Here is a 6,315-nt window from a genome sequence, read left to right as displayed (position 1 = left end):
CGTTACCGCCGGCGCTTTCTGGCACCTTCCAGGGGTGAGGAAAGGAGCCGTGAGGCGGCCGGGGCTTCTCGTGAGGTGAACCTGAGCAGAGTGCCTGCCCCCCGCCGTACGCGTCGTTGAGTTTTAAAAACGTCTTCAAGGGAGCCCGGAGAATCGGGAAGCGTCGCAGGTAGCAAAAGTGAGGCTAAACCCCTCCGAGGTTGAGAAGGGCTGGCCAGGGGCGCTGGCCGGTGTGCCGCCACGTGGAGCTGGAGGGGGAGCAGGTTGGATCCCACACCTCCGGTGGGATGCTAAAGTCGTACGGTTTCGAAGAAGACGAGAGTGTTGCGGAAGGGACCACCACAAGAAAGGAAGAAGATGCTCCAGACGCTTCCCAGCAGGCTGGGCAGCATTGTGGTGCTTGAAGAGGATGTGTCGATGTGCATACATTGTGGACTTACAAACAGAATTTAAATAATGAGTTTCAGACGTGACTGCCATCTCGCCCTCCTTGGCAAGGAGGAAGAAGAGCTGTTAAAAAAGCCTAGTGTAATAATGTCCAGTGATCACAAGAGGTGAACTGTTTGCCTTAACTATTGACATTAAAACTGTGAGAATTTCCCACTGTCTGGCATTTGAGGAACTTTTTTTTCTGCGTGTGCTTTTATGCTATGCTGGACCTGGTGTAAGTGTGCTCCTGTAATTGCACTGTGGAGCAGTGCTCATCTGAAGTGCCAACATGAGCAAGAGGGAATGAGGACAGGGTAAAAATACATCAAAGGTTCCTCTCATGGCAGAATTTCGCAGACAATTCATAAGAATATTCAGCAAACTTCCTAGTTTGGAGAGAGCGCATCGTTTTACAATGATCACGGTGTCTAGAGCATGAGACGTATTTGTGCAGTTTCTAACATTTCATCACAAGGTATATACAAAATATTAATACGCACCTAAACTTTAACAATTAACACTGTAATCTTCTTGACAGTACACTTACCACAGTCAAACTGATTTGCTTATGACATACAGCTAAATTCATATACTTAATGGGGAGTGAGGTAATATACATGCAGTGGAACCACTTTAAATTGGCATCTTGACTTCTCCTGTTGTTGCCCAACGCAAATCTCAAACCATGTCAGACTCCCAGAATTATGAGGTTGAACGGAAAGATACTAGTTTAAAGGCATTCTCTGTTTCTTTTATTTGCCATTTGGTTTTGAACCTTCGTGGTAAACTTCACTCAGGTTTTTAGACTTTTTACCATGATTATAAGGACTGTAATTTTATTTAGTAAGGTTTCTGTGTCTGACATGATTCCAGGACCCAGATGTATGTAACAATATCACAAGACTCATGATAAGACCCCTGGTCTCTCTTGTCTTTAAAAGAGGAAGGAGCTGAAGGTACCTTTTAAGCGGCTTTAAGAAATTACAGTAGTGTAAATTCTTAAGCTTCTTTAAGCACTAGATGTGGACAGACACGCACTGACATCCATTCAAAGGTTCTCCCTTCACAGAATGCAGACTTCAAGCATCTGTAACTCTCTCAATTTCTGTTGGGTTTTGCCTTCTAAATATGTATGCTCCGCACTGAGCATTGCATGTTGAGCTTCACGGTTAATCCTTCTGATGCGTGTGGAGGGGCATTGTAGCAACGTTATTTTAATTTTTCTCCAGGAAGCTGTTTTTGAAAACTGCGCCTTAATTCAAGACAGTTGAATCATTTTTTGTTAAACTTTTGAAATAAGGAAATAATGTTCTCAGGGAAAATACTGGACCTGTGAGGTTTTCAGCGCTAAAGATTAGGATACTAAAAATCAGTCTGTAAAATGAACTGTTGTCTTCTCTGCCTTAGACCTGACCACGCAGATGTCTGCTGTATGAGTGACTGCCAGCAGTCATGATGTAATACCCTTTCATGAAGGTGTAAATGATATGAACGGAGTATTTGTGGGTTTGCATACTGTATTGTTAGTGGAAGCAGAGGTTCTGCCTAATACAAAAATATACTAGTTTAGAAGATGTGTTTTCACCAGTAAGAAGAGGTATCTCAAATGGAGAAGACTTGATTTATTTGTTTCAGCCCATTTGGGCGTTACTAAGCGTGAGTCTGGAGCAACACAGTGGTAAGAACTGGTCTGTAGGTAAAGTAGAAGGTGCAGGAACGGGGGTTGTTCAAGGTGGCCAGTGTTTTACTTTTTGAAACATTCTGTGGTAGGACAGACTAATAGTGAAATTTTATCCTTCTCTGCTAAATATAGTGTCTGTAGTGTATGTTATGCGTGAATCCCGCACGTTGTATGACTTCCTCTGAAGGACAGAATATGTTGTGGGACTTCCAGAGGCAATGCTGAAGACAAAGTCAGGGCTTTTCTGGCTTTGTGGGTTTCAATTGCTGGAGTAAACTAAAATGACTCAGGGCGCGTTTTCAATGCACTATTACTTTCCTACAGGTATTAACATTCATTAGACTGTTTGCCTTGATGTGGTTTGCCTAGAAGGTTTGTATTTTAGTCTTTCAATTACTCGCTGTGGTTATACCTGAAATACCTTTGTCTTTTTACTACCTCAGACCATTATACACTGGAACAATAGTTATTTTGCAATCAGAATTATTGCTATGTAATTCTGTTCCAAAGGAAGGAAAAATAAACCAAATCTGTGAAGTCCAGTACTAAAGGAAACATGGCAAAAGAGCCAACCAGTTCTCTTTAAGAGGTACACTGCAGATAAAAGAAGAAAGATTGCCTTATGGGCGTAGACTGGAACTCAGGCGAACATGTTTTTTTTCCTCAGTTCTGTGATAAACTTCTTGTTTGGTCTTTGACAAATACCTTAGAACCCATTTCTTGTGTTGAAATCATCAGGGATTAGGTGCTTCAGTACCTTTGCCTCTTTTCATCCTCTGACTGTGTGGAAGTGGGCCAAGCCTGAGCTGCTGCTCACTCCTGCAGCTAACTGTGCCAGTGTTGGTGAGTCTGTGATTTGTGCTGCAGTCATGGTGGTGTGAGCTGTTTTTAAGAAAGAGCTTGAGTTATGACCTGAGTGATAAACCTTACTTCATGAAACAGTACTGACTAATTTGCACCATTATGATTTCTGAATTGTACTGAAGCTGTTCAGAAGACCTGATTTTTTTTTTTTTTACCTTTGCCTTTGAAATTGTTCGGGAGAAAGGTGTATCTCTCCATAGTTTTCTCAAAGCCTGGTTTATCAACATGAGAGAGTGATTCTGGGCTGGGCTTCAAAAATTCTTGACGCTAGGATCCTTCAAAAATATTCTGCAGTGGCAAACGTATGCTTTGTGGGTTACTTTTCAACACTGTTACAGTGCAAGTCCTGTCATTTGGAATATACTTGTGGCTTATGTTTCTTACGTCTTTTACAGGGCATTTGGATGGAAGATAGGAACCTGTTCACAGATCTATTTATAGTAATTTCTTGTGGCAGCATGTTTATGCTTTGTGCAGTTGTCTCAGACAACATTGTGATTTTTATTTTTTTTAAAATGACAAGTGTTATATTGACTTGAATATCTGGATTGCATTCAATGCATATTTTCCATTACTGGAAAGATAAAAGATATTCTCAAATTAAAAAGAACTGCTGCTGTATTGTCACATGCCTATGTTATAAAGATAAAGTATTTGGGAGTGGGACATAGAAATATTTTCTGCACCCCAGGGTGCAGAGTGGCAGTTGAAGGATTTGATCTTTTCAGATGAAGGCAGAACTTAGAGTTCTTTCCATATCTGCTGTTCCTGTGATTTTGGAGAGTGAGTTTTGTAGGCCTGTGGATGCAACTACTTGGCACTAGGGGAGATAAGGGATATTCTACTATGAGATGTTTTAGGTGAACAGAGAGGCTGAGAATTGCCTGGCCAGGATGTTGTAGACTCCAGTTAGGCGCAGGGTGAGGCAATGCTGCTCACCGTTGCAGTAAGCTATCAAAAAAATGACAGATAACACAGGTAGAGAGACGCCAGCCAATCCAGCCAGAGTGTGAAGCAGAGCGGGCAGCTGGAAGATTGCCAAAATATTTTGTAGCTGAATCAATCGCACAACCATTATAATGCCATGACTTACTGAGTGATAAATTTGCTTTAATGCCATGACTTACTGAGTGATAAATTTACTGATGAGTTTAACAGGTGTGGAAAATACCAAAGTACTTTGTCCATTCTTTGATGCTGTGGATTTATGTCACAGGCATGGAGACTTATTTGGTAGCCATTTATTTTATGATGAAGTGTCCCCAAGACTGGTGTAAGTAGAGGTCTCTGTCATTCCCAGCATCTGGCCTGTGGGGAGCTGGGTAGATTAAGAAGATCCAAGGTTCAGAGTCGCTCTTTGTCAACTTGAAACAGACACAGACCTCCAGCTGAGAATATTGACTCAATGCCTGTCTTTTCTGTGTTGAGATACTGGACTGCCCTGCTCAAGCATTTGTTCTAGTAGCTGCTTGTAGACTGACAGATGTCTAGTTATCTGTAGACTCACAGAAGAGTATAATGAGGCCTTGGACCTCAGTATAAGATAGACAGAAGCGTGGAATACAACTTCTCTGTAATCAGTTCATGGCTTGAGGCAAGTAATGCAACAGGGGCATCTTGTTTGGATGAGTATAAAGGAGTAGTGAGTACAAAACATAAATGCATAAAGTCAGGCAATTTGCAATGAAGCATGGAATAGCAAGAAAGGACTTCCAAATGCAAGAGTTGTCCTAGGATAGGACTGCATCAACTTCTGTTTTACTATCAGAAAACTCATTCTGAATCCTTATAAACCAGTTCCCATAGTGAAAGTAGGCTAAAAAGATAGATGATTCGAGATAGTAATTTAAAAAAAGAACATTTTTGGACTCAAGGCCAAAGTTAATTAAGTTAACTAACAAGGACATTCACATTTGAAAGATTCAGGACCTAGCAATTTGTCAGAAGTTCAGCTTTTCTTAAAAACATAATTTTGTTGCTTTTGGAAAAGAACTTTAAAATTAACTTTAAGGTTACAAGAATTGGAAGACAAATAAAAGGGTATCCTTTTATTAAGTCCATTATGTTTTTAACTTTAAAGCTAGTCTCATGCTATTATGGAGTCTGCCACAGTTTACTGGAGACCTTAAAATAACAGAGGTATAATAAATGTCCTTGAGCATTGTCTGAGAGCCTGATTCCATCTGACAAAAAACCATGCTACAAGAACAGTAATTTCTACTGGCCTCAATTTCTGTTTTTAGGTGGCAAGTAATTGGTCAAAGCTACCACATTTTCAATTTTTTAAAAAATGATTTTTCCTTCTAATGAATCAAACAGTTGGAAGAATTTCAGCCATATCCTGTTTGGAGGGGATGACAATTGCCTACATTGATAATACATTTGCTTTGTGTATCTGTGGGAGCCAAAGATTACTGTCCTCTCATTTACATGATCAGTTGGGACATTATCGTCTGAATAATCCAAGCTGTAGAGTAAGAAGTACTTCTGCAGCAGCTTAAATGAAGATATTGTCAAATTAGTCTCCAAAGCATCAACTTAGCCCTGAGAAAAGCTCCAAATTAAGACTCCTTTTGTAAGGAGATTTGTATGATTGGGTCTCCTTAGGTAATGATGATATGCTAATCTAATGTAATCTACTAAAGCCTACACAGTTCTTGTATTTAAGCTATAGGCCAGACAGGAGGACCTTTCATGAAATAAGAGCACTAGCGTGGCCCCAGATTCAGATGAGAGTCTTAAAAAATAAAAGCTTTGCTTACCTTAGGATTTTCAAAGGAGAAACCATTTATAACATAAGTAGAAATAAGGCCATAAACTGGCAAATTTAGCTCTGTTCTCCCATAGAAATAAAACTAGTGTGCTATGGCAGGCTTAATGCTTTTAAGTGTATACCCATTTCTCTGCAGAGCTACGAGGGCTCTGTGTGTAGCAGCAGGAGGAGCTGCTGAATGTGAAGCCTGACCAAGTCATGAGACAACATGTTCATGATTCATAGATCTACAGGCCATCTTCTTCACTGAGAGGAATTCACTGCTGCTGGTTCTAGCACCCATGGGATGTTTCTGTCAGTGGAGAGGTAGGATTCCTCCCTGCAGAGATCTTATGCTAATTTTGCTGCCTGTTGTGTCAAGTTTTCAAGACTTGTAACCAAGTAGTCACCTGGCTGGTAGTTTTAGAATGAGGTTTTAATATCCCAGCTTCATTGCTTGTTTTTACATATGACTTTAGGAACGTGTTGTATTGGGTCTGGCTGAGATGGAGTTAATTTTCCCCATAGCAGCCCTCATAGTGCTGTGCTTTGTATTGGTAGATAGAAAGGTGTTGATAACACACCAGTG

The sequence above is a fragment of the Aptenodytes forsteri genome, unplaced genomic scaffold (genome assembly GCF_000699145.1).
Source record: "Aptenodytes forsteri isolate BGI_AS27 unplaced genomic scaffold, ASM69914v1 Scaffold164, whole genome shotgun sequence".
Lineage (NCBI taxonomy): Eukaryota > Metazoa > Chordata > Aves > Sphenisciformes > Spheniscidae > Aptenodytes > Aptenodytes forsteri.
The sequence above is the reverse complement of the archived record's forward strand: the minus strand, read 5'-3'. Positions refer to the sequence as shown.